We start from the raw sequence: 16,115 nt of genomic DNA, 5'->3' as shown, positions 1-16,115 counted from the left end.
CTCGGCACTGGCAATGTGACCATGCTGGTTTTCTGGGGGGTTTTTTACTTTTACCAAGTCAAGCTATCAAGCATAAAGCAAGTGTTTAAGGAGGTACTATGTGAGCAGCCAGTGTTGATCAAAGAGCTTCAACAACACATGTGCCTATAGGAGAACTGTGGCAAACATGTTCCAGTTCAAAAGAAAAATCTACAGTATGTGATTGTATGTGCTGCATTATTCATGGCTCCAAGGAAGACGTTGCCAATGCATGCGATACATAAACAAATCTCGGGTAACATTTTCTGCAGAGAGGTGCAGGTGATAATTTGAAGAGTTAAATTATGGCTTGAAGCTGCAGTCTGAGTCTCTCTCATTTAATGTCTTCAGTCAGAACAATTCGGTGTCCTCCACCACACTGACTCACGTGGAATGAGTCTGGCATTAGTTCTAAGGCAGGGAATTTATAGATGGAGATGTAATGACACAGCTTTAAAGCACCTGAGCTGTACTACCTAAACCACATGAGAGTGGAACATGCCCTTGGGCTACAGGAAACACTGGAGGGGGCAGGAAGGACATAAGAGAAAGGAAATGCACTAGACAGAAAAAAGCATGGTTTGTGAGCCATCAAAATGCTGCCCTTGTTTATAGGCGAAGGGCCAGCCCAACACTGTGGTGACGCTGCAAATTCAGGAGGAGGAGAAAGACATCGAAAAATGAAAGAACTGCTGCAATCATGTTGCATCTGGATGCAATTTGCCAAGTCAGCAGTGCCACTCTGGTGCCAATGCAGCTTTGAGTGCAATCAGCATAGCCAGAATGAGCCGCTGCTATGTCTCAGCCCAAATCCCAGGTCAAAGAAAGTCAGGAATCAACTGAAACGTAGCTGAGAAAACCCCATGGGGAGGGCAAAAAAGGCCACAATGGCTGCCTCCAGATGAGTGTGGACGTTTGGTTCCCTGGGGATAACTAGTGGTGATGCACCTTGTGCTGATGCCAGTTGTCCCCAAAGAACGCCTATGCCATGTGCGCTCTGGTGCATAGCAGGTTACCCTGGGTGGGGTAGAGGAGGCTGGGGCTAGCACTGGGCTGGCCCCTGCAGCCTTACCCAGGGTCCTGGAGGCCTCCCAGGGCTGCAAGAGCAGCAATCCTCCTGCTTGGAGCCTGGCTGGCAGCTGTGGTGCCACATACGGCATGGCTGCAGTCGTCTGGATGTGGCCAATGAGGCTGTTTGGTCATGATTATCTGTAAACCTGTTTGTGATAGTGCTAGAAATTGCAGGGTTGTGGGGAAGAAGGGTGTATTTGTGTGTGTGTGTGGGTGGAGGGGTGGGCTTCCATGACATCCACCTGTCTGCTTGATCTTGTTAAATGTAGTCATCTGAAATGAAAAATCAAGGTAGAAGTGTCCTCATTAGGAACATCATCTCCTTTTGTATCTTAAATCATGACCACAGAAGGATATTCATGACTGGAACTGATTTTTTTCCACCCATAAGTTTCACTTTGTACCTCTACCAGCAAGGGTGATGCACAGGGACAGACCCTCAGGTGGAGAAGGCTGATGCAGCTCCACTGATTCTGAGTTATGGCAAGTGAGGGGCTGGTCCATAGGCTGCTTTTCCATAGTGACTGCTGACTTTGCGTGCCCAGCCAGAGGTACCTTAAAAGGACCTGATTTTCAAAAAAGTTTTGACAATCCATATTCAGAATACCAGGCCCCTTCAAGGCACCCCGAGAAGAGCACACAAAGTCACTTGCCACTTCGGCAAACTTCAGCTACAGCTTTCAAGCAGGCGCTATGGCAGGGGAACGTTTTTCTCCACAATTCCTTCTTCCCTCTCATTCTCCTCCTCAGTATTTTCTGTTCCTTGCTGAACTGATGTTTTCATCCTCTCATACCAGTTCCCTTTCCCAAGTTCCATGTCTCTTCTATTTATTCTCCTTACTTGGGCCTTCTGCATCCTTATTTTCTTTCTAAATTCCTAGGACTCCTGCGTTCTCTTCCTATCTCGGCCACTGACTCACTGAAGTAGACTCTAGTTTTAACATTTCACACAGTGACTCCCATGTGTTCGGTTCCTCCGAGGGAAGTATTGACAGAAGGGCTCTTGTAACTGGGGCATCAGCAGACTCTGGTGTTCTAACTGGTCAGAGAGGTTCCACTGGCACATCAACTGGGATGCCAGCAGCTGGGATAAACTAACACACTCACTGTTGGTGACAGTCACGTTGGAGTAGGTGTAAGCAGAAAGTACGAGTTTGCTTCTCCAGGTTATTTGGCTATATTCCACCATGCTCCATGCTCCACTCCAATGTGCACACGCAAACCACACATGCATTAGATCAGCATTTCTCAATCCGTGGGTCATAACTCAGAAGTGGTTCACAAGAACATACGAAAGGGCCATGAACAAACTTCAGAAATGGATTCTCCTTTAAAGGAGAAAAACATGGGAAACTGCAGGTTTTCCGTTGCAGGCTGGCAGAGGTCCAGCCTGTGAGGGGCTTCTTGGGGCTCCCCATGCCCCACACACTGGGAGCTGGGGCCTGAGGGCAGTGGGTTGGGAGTGAGGGGCACTGGGTCGGGACTGGCCGTCGATGTTTACAAGTGGGTCCTGGTACAAAAAGGGTGAGAACCACTGCATTAGGTAAGTAATTTTGTTACTGAACTGAATGAACGCTGGCTCAGGAGACTCAAAGCTATGGGAAGGGGGCTGGATGAGTGAGAGCTGTGCTAGAGGAATTAACTGGGATGAAGTGGGAATAGAGGGATAGATTGGGATAGCTATGTAGTTGTGGTGGTTTGGGAAGGGAAGGAACCTGCCTCCGGCTGCTGCTGAGCTGCGCGGGGCTCAAGGAACGTTCTTGAGGCTGAAGTGACTCAAAGAAAACAAAGCAGGCAGGGAGCTCCCCCTCTCGCACGGGTCACTTGGGATGCCTGAACTTCTTCAGTCCATTTCCAGTTTGGCTCCTGCTTCTGCCTTTATCTGAAACCACTTTCCATTGTTTATCCCCAGCACTGCAGATTATGAATGCAACGCTATTAAAGGGTCATTCTTCTGGTTGTCAGGAACAGCAGAAGTGCCCCAGCTCTAGTGTGAAAACTCTGCACATCTCTTTGATACAGACATCTGTGTGTGTGTGTGTGTGTGTGTGTGTGTGTGTGTGTGTGTGTGTGTGTGTGCGCGCGCGCATACGTAAGAGAAAGGGCAAAGGGTGTATGCAAAAGCTAGGTGCATAAGAGGCGGGGAGAGTGCATGTATATGTGGGATAAATAGATGTGTGTTTCTAATGGGAGCAAAGTTGTGAAAAGGCCCAAACCAAGAAGCATCAGCAGGGGAAATTTTGATTGGCGATGTAGGAGCAACTTTCTGACAATGAAGGTGTTCAAGCATAGGAACAGGGGCTTCTTAGAGAAATTTCAAGAGCAGGTTAGACACTTGGGGCACTTTTACACGTGCTCCAGGCGTGGCAGGTGTTGGCGCTTTAATTACAGTGGCTCTGAAAGCCGCTCTAATTTTAATGCCGCTGCATCTCGTATATCAGTGTCCTCATGCTTAAAAATGGCGGCAGGGGTGCTTGAACTAAAGGTCGTTTGATGAGCTTTAGTTCAAGTGCCCCTGCTGCCATTTTTAAGTGCGGGGACACTGATACACAAGATGCAGATACACGAGATGCATGTTGGAGCAGCCTCCACGCTTGTGTATAGGCGCCCTTGGTTGGGATGGTTTAGTCAATGCTGATCTTACCTCAATCAGGGGGTTGGACTAGATGACTTTGTGAGGTCCCTTCCAGGCCTACTTTCCTACGATCCTAATAAACACCTCCCAGAAGTGTCTTTAAGGGGGTCTTTAGGAAAGTTGGTCCTAGCCTAAAAGGTCAAACCGTCTTGAAAAACACACTATGTACAAGACTCCAGCCAGGAGAATGTATTCAGAATATTTCCCTGAAGGACTGGGACAGATTCACCCAGCCAAGCACCCTACTGGTTTGTTTTTGAAGGGAGGCAGAATGAGTTAGGCAGGTATGTGGGGAGGATATTTTGTGGCAAAGCAAAGAGTGATTTATCTAAAAAGATAATGACAATAAAATCCAGGTCTAGAATCATTTGACAAAGGGCTATCGTAAGACAGAACTGGAGGAAATTTTCAAATACAAGCAGGTCACTTAGGAACATAAATGACACTGGCTCACAAGGAGATTTAAGCTCCTAAGTGTTCATGTCTCTTAAAAAGTGGGATTGCTAAACATCTTATGAGCATCTGAAAACTTTGCCCACCTGATAGGAGTTGGTTCAGTCTTTAAGCCTCGGAAACATAACAGGGACCTTGTACAGAAGGGAATTTCACAGCAAGGGATGAAACCGACCACACAGGTATTTACCTTCATGGATTTTTCTTCAAGAGTTTTAAGGTTTCTGTCATTCCTTGTCCTGTCATTAGTACAGTGATGAACTCATCAGCAGGAAAGCCTTAAAAGAACAGGATGGGAGGCCTGGGAATGGCGAGGTTCAGATACAGCCAGATCAGGGCTGAAACAGTTAAGGAGGATCAGTGCCGTTTGTCTCACTCTGGAAATCCGGATCTTACCTATTTAAATAAATGTTCCAGGAGGACGGTGGAGCGTTAGGTTTGCTATTGAGTGAACAGGAAGCAGCTGTATTCGATTAGGCAGGACTAATTTGGTGGCTCTGATAGCCTGGGAAAAAAGTCCTGATCCAGAGCTATTTATTTTCTATAGAAAATCAAACAGAAAGTAAACACCCTGGGCACATGGTGAGGGAGGGAGTCAGCATTTCCCTTGCTGCTGGATACTTTTCAACAGATCTGCAGGGGCTGGGGAGGAAGAAGAGAGGTCAGTGATAAGGATGGGGGCTGACTGGCAGTTAATCCTAAAGCGTGATACTGCCCAACTAATCTACGGGTCAGCTGAGGCAGGGACAGGGCAGCTACCAGAGATGGGAGGATGGTGCAGGCTGTGATGTGTCAGTGGCTGGGGTAATCTGGACAAAGTATAATGCATGAAGGCCCTGGGAGCTGGAGGGCGGTCCTCCCACCAAATCTGCCTGACGTCAGGTATGCAGTGCCCTTTCCCCAATATGACTGTCTGGTACTGATGCTCATGTGGACTTACTCAGCTTTGGCAGAACAGAGAGTATATGGGCAGGCAGGGGGAAATTACTTGAGGAAACACTGGAAATCCTGACCATACCCACCAGTGATGGCATCGGCCCTCATTGATGGCCTAAGATGAACCCCCCTTCTTCTGGACACCCAAGGAGTAACAATGTTTTTGTCAGTGCAGATGCAGTTAGGGATCTTCTGGAAGGGCTAGACATTTTTAAATCTGCAGGTCCAGATGCCCTCCACCCAAGGGTGTTGAGGGAGCTGGCAGGGGTCATTGCGGAGCCCTTGGCCTGGCTGTATGAGCATTCATGGTCATCTGGCCAGGTGCCAGGGGATTGGAAACTGGCTAATGTGGTCCCAATTTTCAAGAAAGGGAGGAAGGAGGACCCAAGTAACTATAGGCCTGTAAGCCTCACCTCGGTGCTCGGGAAGATCTTGGAGAGAATCATCAAGGAGCACATCTGTGGGTGGCCTGCAGGGGAGATCATGCTCAGGGGCAATCAGCATGGGTTCATCAAAGACAGGTCCTGCCTGACCAACCTGATTGCCTTTTATGACCAAGTAACTAAATCCTTGGATGATGGTGTCGCCGTGGACGTAGTCTTTCTAGACTTTAAGAAGGCCTTTGACACTGTCTCTCACCCCATCCTCATCAATAAATTAAACGACTGTGGCATTGATGCTTACACAGTTGGATAGGTAGAAAATTGGCTGATGTGGCGCACCCAGAGAGTAGTGGTGGACGGCTTGTACTCAACCTGGCAAGATGTGAGCAGTGGGGTACCCCAGGCTTCGGTTCTCAGGCCCGCACTGTTTAACGTCTTCATCAGCAACTTGGACAAGGGGGTGGAAGGCACGCTGTCCGAGTTTGCCGATGACACTAAGACGTGGAGCGAGGTGGACACACTTGAAGGGAGAGCAAGGCTGCAAATAGATTTAGATAGACTACAAAAGTGGGCAGATGAGAATAGGATGGGGTTCAACGTAGACAAATGTAGGGTGCTGCACCTTGGGAGAAGGAATCCACAGCATACATACAGGCTGGGGAGTTCCCTTTTTGAAAGCACAGAGACAGAAAGGGATCCTGGAGTCATTATTGACTCCAAGATGAACATGAGCCGCCAATGCCAGACCGCAGCCAGCAAGGCCAGCCATACCTTGTCATGCATCCAAAGGTGCCTCTCAATCTGGTCCAGAGAGGTGATCCTCCCCCTCTATGCGACTTTGGTCAGGCTGCAGTTGGAGTACTGCATCCAGTACTGGGCGCCGCACTTCAAAAGGGATGTGGCCAGCCTGGAGAGGGTTCAGAGGAGGGCCACCCACTTGGTGAGAGGGCAGCAGGACAGGCCCTACGAGGAGAGACTGAGGGACCTGAACCTGTTCAGCCTCAGCAAAAGGAGGCTATGGGGGGATCTGGTGGCTGCCGACAAACTCATCAGGGGAGATCAACAGCAAATAGGCAGAGCTCCTTTCTCCCCAGCACCACCTCGGGTGACGAGGAGCAATGGTCATAAGCTGATGGAGAACAGGTTTAGGTTAGAGATCAGAAGGCAATATTTTACAGTTAGGGTGGCTAAAATCTGGAACCAACTTCCCAGGGAAGTGGTCCTCGCCCCTACCTTGGGCAAATTCAAGAGGAGGTTGGACGATCCCCTGTCTGGGGTCTTGTGAACCCTGCATTTATTCCTGCCTGTGGCAGGGGGGCAAGCTAGATGATCTGTTCAGGTCCCTCCTGACCCTAGCTACTATGAAACTGTGAAACTATGCTCTGAAACACCTTCTTGGTGTGTACATGCACTTATATAGCTCTCCTCCCAGATGCAGCCTTAGCCAAGGTAAATTATGCCCCATCACCTCCAGGCTGTTTTTTTTCACTGTAATTTCTGAAAGGCAGATTATGGAAGCCAGATTGAAGCATCTCCGTGCACAATATGCAGCATCGCACCTCCCGAGGGAAGGAAATTCAACTAAAATATAGTGTTGCATCTCAGGCAGCTCATTCTCCAGCACTTCATCTACTCTATGTGCTTGCTCTTCAGTGGATTACCACCTAGCTACTTTGTGATCCCTTCTCCCCCATCACCCAATTACTCCAGGAGTAAAGAGGTGATGCAGTAGTGTATCCTCGTGGAGGTACCTGCCCAGTTTGGTGCTTTCTCTCTGTCAGGCCTCTGGAGTGCTATTTCCAACCTAAGCTCTTTCCTGTGGGCTCTTTCAAAGCACCCTCACATTTTTTACCCATATTCTCTTTTGGCTCTTTACTCTCCCTCAATATACAATGACCATAACAAGGAACTGGCATCCAGGGCTACTCGGAGACTGTGGCAAGATCGGCTTAGTTTGTGCTGTCCCAGCGCTTTGGCCACCAGCTCAGTCTTCTGTCTGCCCTACTCATTTGCTCTTAGCGAGTCAAGCAAGAAAACCACGCAATTCACATGCCTTCTCTGCTCTCGTGGCCCAGGAGCTCCCTAAGAACCACATGTGTCCCCCAAGCCCTGACTCATCACCTTGATCTCCACTGTCCCTCTTGAGTGCCTAGTGGTTGCGTGCAGTGTGGGAGTGCCAGCCTCCCTGCATTCCCCTTCCACCGTCCACTTCAGGGGACACGTCATCACCCAGAGAAGCCCTGAGTCAGCACTTTGGGAATGCCCCCAAAATCCAGACAGGTAGTGACTCTTTTGTTCTGCCCACCGGTGAGGACTAAGAAGTGTGAACTGAAATCCTGCTCCTTGGGAGCCTGTCCCATGTCTTTCACAGCAATTTGAAAGAATTGGCTGTTGCCCAGCCTTAATGGAGCTAAACTGCCTCTCCAGCTCCTAGACTCCCAAGTGGCCTCTAAGAATATTTATGCTGCTGCCCACACACATTTCCCAGGGAGAGTAACATGTCTCCTTAGCAAGCCAGGCTGCAGAGAAGGAGCGCTCAATGACAGCCGTACTCCCTGCTGTCCCAGTGCTGTTCCAAGCTGCCTTGCTTCCCTGGAGTAATCCTGATTCTCATATGAGGCTTTTGTTTTTCATTCCTGAAATATCTGATGTGGAGAAGCACAAAGGATGGGCAACAGAAATGTGTTTGTCACTCCTGCACATTGTCTCGCTGTCGGAAGCCAAAGCTCCAAAGCCCTTGGGTCACACTTGTGTATGGCTTACTGAGAGGTTTGTGAGCGCTTTCATTGCACGGGAGTGGACAAGGCTCTGGAGTCACTTGTCACTGACAGACATCAGCCTTACCCAGAGAACAAGATGCCATGAAATCAACTTCTTCCTCAGTTCTTGGAGCCTTTGGGAAAGAATGAGCCAGTTCAAAAACTGTAACACCAGGAGTGAGCGCTAGGAGCTACCATCTAAGAGTCACCAGCTCTCCGAGACAAGAAAACCTGAGGTCCTGACCAAGTAGCTCATCTTGGTGCCCAAATATCTTCTGCCTCATTAAATTTCCCCCATTGCTTCATATGGACACAGTGTTCTTCACTCACAGCCCTAAACGCTTCTGTAATGTTGCTGTAAGTTGCTAACATTGGCTGTGTTCCACTTCTCCCTTCCCACACAACTGAAAACTGCTTTGTATCCTTTTGGATGAAAGGCGGTAATGAAAAGGGCATTATTAAGAAAGAAAATATGCATGCATCCCTCTATTATTAGCAGCCCTTCACCTTACAGTCTTTGGAATGTTTTTTCTTTTTCTTTTTTGAAATATATTTCATTTCAAGGGCCAAATCAACTCCAAATTCACTTGGGCAAATTCCAAGAGTCAAGTTCGAAATTTCAACTGAGCAGAGCTCAATTGTTCAAGTCTGTGTGGCTCTACCACCAGCCAAGTATCCTCCTTCCCAGACCCATCAGTCTGAGGCTTTGGATACTCCCCAAATCTGTGGCAAGCATCCTACACACAAGCCCAGGGTCCAGAAACCCTGGGGTTCAGATGCCCCCTTATCTTGCTTGCTTCTAGCCAAAAGGCCAAGGAGCAAGTCAGGGGGAAAGCAAAAAAAACCCAGCTCCTACTGCCACAAAATTGTGCAGTCAAGTTTCCCACATTTGGAGAAACTTGCAGGGGTCAGCCTGCCTAGAGTGCAAGGGATGGGCCTCAGCCTGAGAAAACCACCTTGGTGATTATGGGATCTCCCCTGCCAGGTCACCCAAAGGATTCTTGCAGTCAGCAAGTAGGGTAAAACATGCCATGCTTGGTGGCAGGGTCCTGCCTCTGCAACTCACACTTCACTGCTTTGCTGGATTCTAGCAAGTGTCGGAGCCAGATGCCAAGCAGGTGAATTGGATTTAACTTACTGCTGACTTGCAAGGTTTTTATTTTGCATGTCAAGGACACCTCCTTGCTATGGTGAAAATGTCCTGTTTTGTCCTTATCCCTAAAATGGGCCAAACAAGAACCAGGATGTTAATGAAGCTGAGATCCAGACCTGAGCTGTGTTGTTTCCTGGACACTTGTCTCACCTTCACCTACACAGATGCCAGGACTGAAAACGGAGCATTTCCTTTCTGAGACCATGTCTGCTAGCTGCTTGACCAGAAAGTCAAATAGAAACTTTGTGGATGGAATCAGAGTTGATCCCTCTCATCCCACCAGTACCAGTGTCTGGTTGTAAGGAGAGCAAATGTTTCAGAGAAGTTCCCTGTATTTGAAGCAAAATGGCATCACTTGGCCCCCAGCAGTTCCTCCTTCCCTGCTCCAGGATTACTCCTCCTCCTTTCCTACCCCTGATTATTACTGCCCAGTGCATGATAGTCCAGAGGAGAGAGGAGTAGCACATCACACAAATGGGAGCTTGGCATTAGGAGATCCTCGATGCTGACTTGAATCCCAAATGTGCCCATCTCCAGCCAGAGATCTTCCTATCCCAGCTGCTGGCCAAAAAGTGAAAACACCTGCATCGCTTTCTAGAGTTTCCTAAGCACCAATAATCTCCTCCCAGGCAGTAGTAAACCAGGGCTCTGTCTCAACAGGCTACTGGCTAAAGCCCAAGAGGCTACTCTGTGCACAGATCTTAAATCAACAAACACTCCAGCCTCATGTGGAACTGATGAAGCACAAGGTCTGTCAGCACATTTGCCTCCTGCCGCAACCAGGTCCTAAAACCAAGGGGAATGTCAGCTCGCGCCTGCAGGAATCCCGGCGATGGTCACCCACACGGGCTCGCAGCCCCTGTAGGAATGTGTGCCGCATTCTGGGATCCCGGTTCCCACGTATCCTCATGACGTAGCCAAGAGGACCTGAGAGAAAGGGATTGAAAGGGGAGCCCTTTCATGTCTAACAATAGAGCTTTCCCCCACTCTCAATAGGGATCAAGATACACGCTGGGCTGACACGGAACTCTGCACAACAAAAGCCAGTGTCCGAACAAATCTTCTCAGGGGCTGGGGTCCCCCGGGTGACCTGGGGTTAGGCTGGACTTTTGGGACAGCCTGGCCCTCTGGAGGAAGAATGTCCTTGTACACTGTGCGCCATGACTGGTTCCCACGGTTCCAACCTGCTTCGCTATTTATCAGCGAGGATCCTCTAATCCCTTTTGTGAAGGTCTGATTCAAGCTCAGTTCAATGTAGCAAAAAAGGGCGGGTGGGGGAGGAGACACAGCCCCAAAGAATGAAATAAAACCCTTTACCTTTCTACAGCAATGCCCTGGGGCCTCTTCAGCCCTATACCTTTGATGACAGAGCTAACCTGTAGCAAGAAAGCCAAGAAGAAAGGTTGGAAATCAAAGGGGCTGGTCACTGGGCCTAATGGTGTGTTTCAAGTGAGCCTGGATGCACACACACAGGTCAGTCCAGCTCTCAATCTCATTTTTGCCTTTTCAGTGCTCAGGATATTCCAGCTCCTAATAGCTTCATTTGAGCATCTATGAAAATCAGGCCATTTTTTACAGAAGTATCAAAATATGGATATTTAAGGCCACAGCAGCTGCAAATTTTGCCCTGACTTACCTTGTGGGGTCAGACCTGGGAACAGAACCCAGGTATCCTGATTCTCCTTTCTTCTAGCCACTAGACAAGAGAGCATGCTGTAGCACCCAGGGGTTGCATGAGATCCTTTTAAGGGTGTCACAAAATATTACCACTAGCAGGTGTGCAAGCATCTACACACGAGTCACAAGATAAATCCAAGAGATTTCGAACAGGAATCCACAGCATCAACAACATTTTAACCTGTTGGGGCCTTTCTGAGATCTTTGCAACGCAAGACTTGGTCTATTATTTTTTCATAGTCAAGAAATGAGTGAAAGCTAAGAGCTGGCATTTCTCAACGGCTGCCTTGAGTCCAAGAAGGGGTGCTTGGAGTCTAGAAAGGTTGAGAACTACTGTACTAGACCATACACCATTTTGGGTAACACAATCTTTTTTAGGCAAACATCTCACCTTACAAGCAGTGACAGTTACCCTACATGACATGCTTTTTACCTGCAGAAGACTCTAAAGGTAGATGCTGGACTTGATGCAATTCCAGGGGTAGATGCTAAAACACCATTATTCCCATCAGCACTTAAACCCCTCTGCTGATTCCTGTTTGCATTAACATAGGAGCCGTGAGCCCTTCCCAGGATAACTCCTGAACAAAACAGTTTCCACGGGCTGTGCTACTTACAAATGAGGGTTTTTCAACCCATTGTCCAAAATCCAATGCTGTTTTCTTTGCAAATGGCAGGAAAAAGAAAGTAAAAGAAGAAGAGACGACCTCACATGCTAATCTTGTTAGGTTAAACTGTTCTCTAAACAGATGGAGATATAAGGCAATGGGATTTTTGTCTTTTCTGGGAAGGGGTTAGGTTTGTAGGGCACCAGAGGTCATTCAGGGCACACTGGCAGCTTTGGTCTTTGTGTCACAAAAGCAAGCAGAAAGTAGAGTTATAACAAATGCTCAGAACTCAGCCCCTTATTTGGGGATCTGAGAAATCAACTGGGGATTTACTTGCTGCTGTAATTTTGCCTCTAACATAGCTCTGTGTTGTGCCTTGGCCACAGGAAGTACCACTGAGACCAATGCCTGAAAAGAACAGCACCTTGAAATTAAGACTTGGTGAAACAAAAGGGAAGTGCGGTTCAAAGAACTCTTTGAAATAGGTTTGCTCCAGCAGTACCATCTGCCAGCTGGAAACTCAGTTCCCCATTGCAATGTAGGACTGGCAGCTACCAGGAAAGACTGTGCTAGAGAACCACAAGCGCCCACAGCACTCTATGCAGGTTTTAGTTGCTCTGTGGGTGAAGCCTTAGTGTATGATTTTGGGTGTAGTGCCTCCTTTGGTACAGGTGCTACCAGGAAGGCATGAGGCTGCAATCTTTCCCTGTATGTGCTCAGAGACTGAATCCACATAAGTACCTTCAGGCTGACATTTTCTAGGGGGGTCTAGACATCCAATTCCCACTGATGCTAGCCTGCCTACCCTGCAAGAGAGTGGTGGGGAGGGGGTTGCAGGGCAGGTAGATGCTGGGGAACTGTAAGTTAACTTGAATCTGGAGGGGATCTGGGACCGAAGTTGAATAAACTGATTTAACTTAATGCACCGATATAGGTTTATCTTGAACTGGTTTGGGCCATATTGCAAGTGGTTTATGCACACTGAACTTCTGTTATGTTACTGATTTGAACCAGTTTCCAAACACTTATACTGGTTTATGTGTAATTTCTGTCCCTACCCTTTGCACCTGTGCTTTCACTTCTGGGCCTGGCCATAGACAGAAATGAAAGGGAGCTCAGAAAGGGTTAGCTTGCTATATGGGATGTAGGACTTTGATTTACCACATGGGTTTGCTGCTCACCCACTTCTTCCCTAGCTCAGCCAGCTCATGGCAAACAGCTGGTAGAGAACCCAGAGTGTTTCCTACCTGCGTGGGGAACCACCTGCTCCTCTTGGCCTTATACACTTGCTTGGTCTTATGCCTTTGGTTTGTCCCTTTCCCTGTCATTCACTCACAGAGGGCTGAGTCCCACACACAGTGGAAAGCTGCACATACAAATAGTTTGGGCTTGCTATCTACATGGGGAACCTCAGAAGAGGTTGAACTTTTCTGGTGAAAGGATGGTCTGATGGCCAGACACCACAGAAAAAGACACTGCACTCCTGTTAGGAAACAGCGACAGAGTGTGAGGCACGAGTCCATGCAGATCTACCCCATAGGACAGCCTTCTTATAGAAGAGTGGGGGCAGCATGCTCTTCTTCCACAGCTGGTCAGCATGCTTCCCCCTTCTCCCATTTTTGAACCCCAAAAGGTATCAGGAGGGAACAGTTTCTGATCTCAGGAGAGCAAGAAGGCAGCACAGTACCTATTTGTTGTGGGTAAGGCCTGAAGTCATATGACTTACCCAAGGCTACAGGCACTATCACTAACAGTAAAATTAGCATGTTTTATGAAGTTACTGATTCACACATGGCTTTATCAGGCCACATGTCCGAAAATACTGAGGCTGGGACACACTGATTGGGCTGCTCGTATAACCTGCTAGGCTGCTCGAGTAACCACAGCATCAAACAGTTTATCTCACCGGGCAGGCCCATGACAGCGGCACCCCTCAGCCTAAATACAGTTTGGAATAGCGCCCTGAGTAATGGGCCCCAAGCCCAATGGGCCTTAGATTTGATACCTGAACAGCCTAGGCACCTCTTAAGCTAACTGCCAGAGCCTGTGGCAGCTTTGTTACACTCTCAGCAGGTGGAGGCACCAGCCACCATCCTATTAGCAAATGCAGACCCCCCTCCAATTCTACTTACTCCTGCCATTAGGATAACTGCAATAGCCCTGGTCTCCCATTGAGTGATACCTTCTTAGATGCAACCCACAGCTGGGAACATTGGCACAACAGTGGAGGTGTCATTGCAGGATTAATAGCACCAGGCCCAGAAATGCCCTACAAGCATTACATAAATTACGAATGGACTCACAGAGAAAGGTATTGACACTCTGATGTCTTTGCTTAGACATCTACATCTATATGGGGATGCCCAGGTAACTGGTCTGATTATCAGAGCAGCTGACTTCAGCTAGTACGTAGGAATTCTTTGCTCAGTGAATTGGGCCTCTTATTTTAATATCTAACTTTAGAAAACAGATGAGCTACAGCATTTGGGCTGTTCCCTAGAATTGAAAACACTGAAATCAGGAAAATTATTCCATTCCTGACCTTAAAGCGCTTATGAGAGGCCTACAAACCAGCATTTTCTCTGCACTGCCACCTGCTTTCCTAGCCCACCTGGCTAAGAAAGCAGATACTACTCCGGAGTGAACAGCACGCTCTGCACATCCCACAGTCCTCCCCTTCCTCAAAGCTTTTGTCTTTCCCCAAACAGAAGCAGAGGCGCATTGTTCCCCCTCCACCCCATCCCCGGATTGGCCAATCCCGGAGTTGGAGACATTCCTAAAGGGCCCGAAGGCTTCAGATTGAGCTGTTGCTGCTGCTGCTGCATTTGTTTCTCTCTTGCTTTTTCATTGGGAGGGACAAAAAAGAAAAGTGTCAGCTCTGTGCTAAGCTGAGAGAAAGTGAGGCCCAGTTCCCAGACTCAGGGGAAGTTCTAGGCCAGGCGGACATGCCTGCCTGCGAGCAGACGCAGCCCCATGGGAGCCGAGTGTGAGAACCTGCTGATTGCTAAGCAGTGTGGGAAAGTGGGAGGATGGGCAGGCCAACCAGACAGGCTTTAGTCACAGCACAGGCAGTGGGAAACAAACAGCCTGAGAGAGCAGGAAGGAGTGGCAAAGGCTGGGAATTTCTCAGTGTGTGTGTGTGTACATGTGGCACTCAACCAGAGCGACTGAGTTGTGATAATTGTGGAAGTGGGTAGTGTGTGTGTGTGTGTGTGTGTGTGTGTGTACATGGCACTCAACCAGAGCGACTGAGTTGCGATAATTGTGGAAGTGGGTAGTTCAGCTCAGCCTGGCTCAGTACAACCAAGGGATTCGCAAGGAAACAACTCACCTCCTGCTCACTAGAGGAGACGCAGCTTTCCTAATGCCTTAAAAGAAATGAAGCCCGGGAGCTCTCTGTGCTAGAAGCCCAGTGTGAGACAGCCGCAAGCACTGCCAGCCCAGCAGATGCAAGTGTGTATGTATATATATATTTTAAGCTTGAGAAGCCACCTGTCCCCTGAGAGCAGAGGGCACAGTCTCAGCAAGCTGGACCCTCAATTCCAGCCTCCCCCTGAAGAGATGCGCTGCAAGGTTGTGCACTCCAACAATTCACATTGAAACAGGACTCCAAGGGGAACTCCACCCTCTCCTGTTACTAGGAACTTATTTGTGTTTTGTTGATGCCAACAGGTGCATACAATTGATTGACTTTCCAGTCTCCTGCAACTACCTTGCAGTGTTTTTTTTTTGTTCCAGTTAGCGCTAAGATATCCGAATGCCTGTGTGATTTGCATAAAAACCCCAGAAATTGGGCCTGCTGTTAACTGTTTCAGTAGGATCTGCTAGTCTATGACCTTACACAAGTAATTTGAATTTACATAAGACATTGAATATTAAGGCTGATTCTGATGTCTTTACTTAACCCTTTCTCAGGTGCAAGCATATTGGAGTCAGTGGGACTTTCGCCTGAATCGAACTAAGTAAAATCTGACGAAGGAGCCCAGTCTTTTGCCAGTATTTGCACAGAGCAGTATAGATTATGACCCGTTCCCCAAGTAATATGAGCCTACACCTTGCCCAACGGAAAGCCACATTGGAAATTTGCCAGAGACTTAAGGGAAGTCTGGTTCCTGGAGCAAGATGTACAAAATGGGGTAGGCTGCAGCTGCCTTCATCCTCAGTAGGGAAGCACAGCCCTTGGAAAGCAGAGGTCTCAGCAGACCATATTCTGTGTTGATCAAATCAGCCTTGTGTACTTGGATCTGAACTCTCCTTGGACCCAACTCAACACACTAGAGATAAAAGTGGCTGCAGGACATAATCAACAGCTTTGATGACCAGTGTTTTCTAGTACAGAAAATTTCTACCGTACTTTGCATCTGGAGAACAATGCAAATGTAAGACAGGGAGGTCAAACCAACGTGGCATGAACATAGGACC

General features: G+C 48.2%; 1 protein-coding gene and 1 non-coding gene across 2 annotated transcripts in view; both read right to left on the bottom strand.

Annotated features, from left to right (window-relative positions):
- EXD3 (exonuclease 3'-5' domain containing 3) overlaps window positions 1–16,115 on the bottom strand; it is a 459,528-nt gene that overhangs the window by 94,390 nt on the left and 349,023 nt on the right. The window lies entirely within an intron of this gene.
- LOC112550160 lies at window positions 9,085–9,248 on the bottom strand. The gene has a single exon (XR_003093829.1). It is a non-coding gene; the product is annotated as a U1 spliceosomal RNA (small nuclear RNA).

Source organism: Alligator sinensis, unplaced genomic scaffold (assembly GCF_000455745.1).
Source record: "Alligator sinensis unplaced genomic scaffold, ASM45574v1 scaffold235_1, whole genome shotgun sequence".
Taxonomy (NCBI): domain Eukaryota; kingdom Metazoa; phylum Chordata; order Crocodylia; family Alligatoridae; genus Alligator; species Alligator sinensis.
The sequence above is the reverse complement of the archived record's forward strand: the minus strand, read 5'-3'. Positions and strand labels throughout refer to the sequence as shown.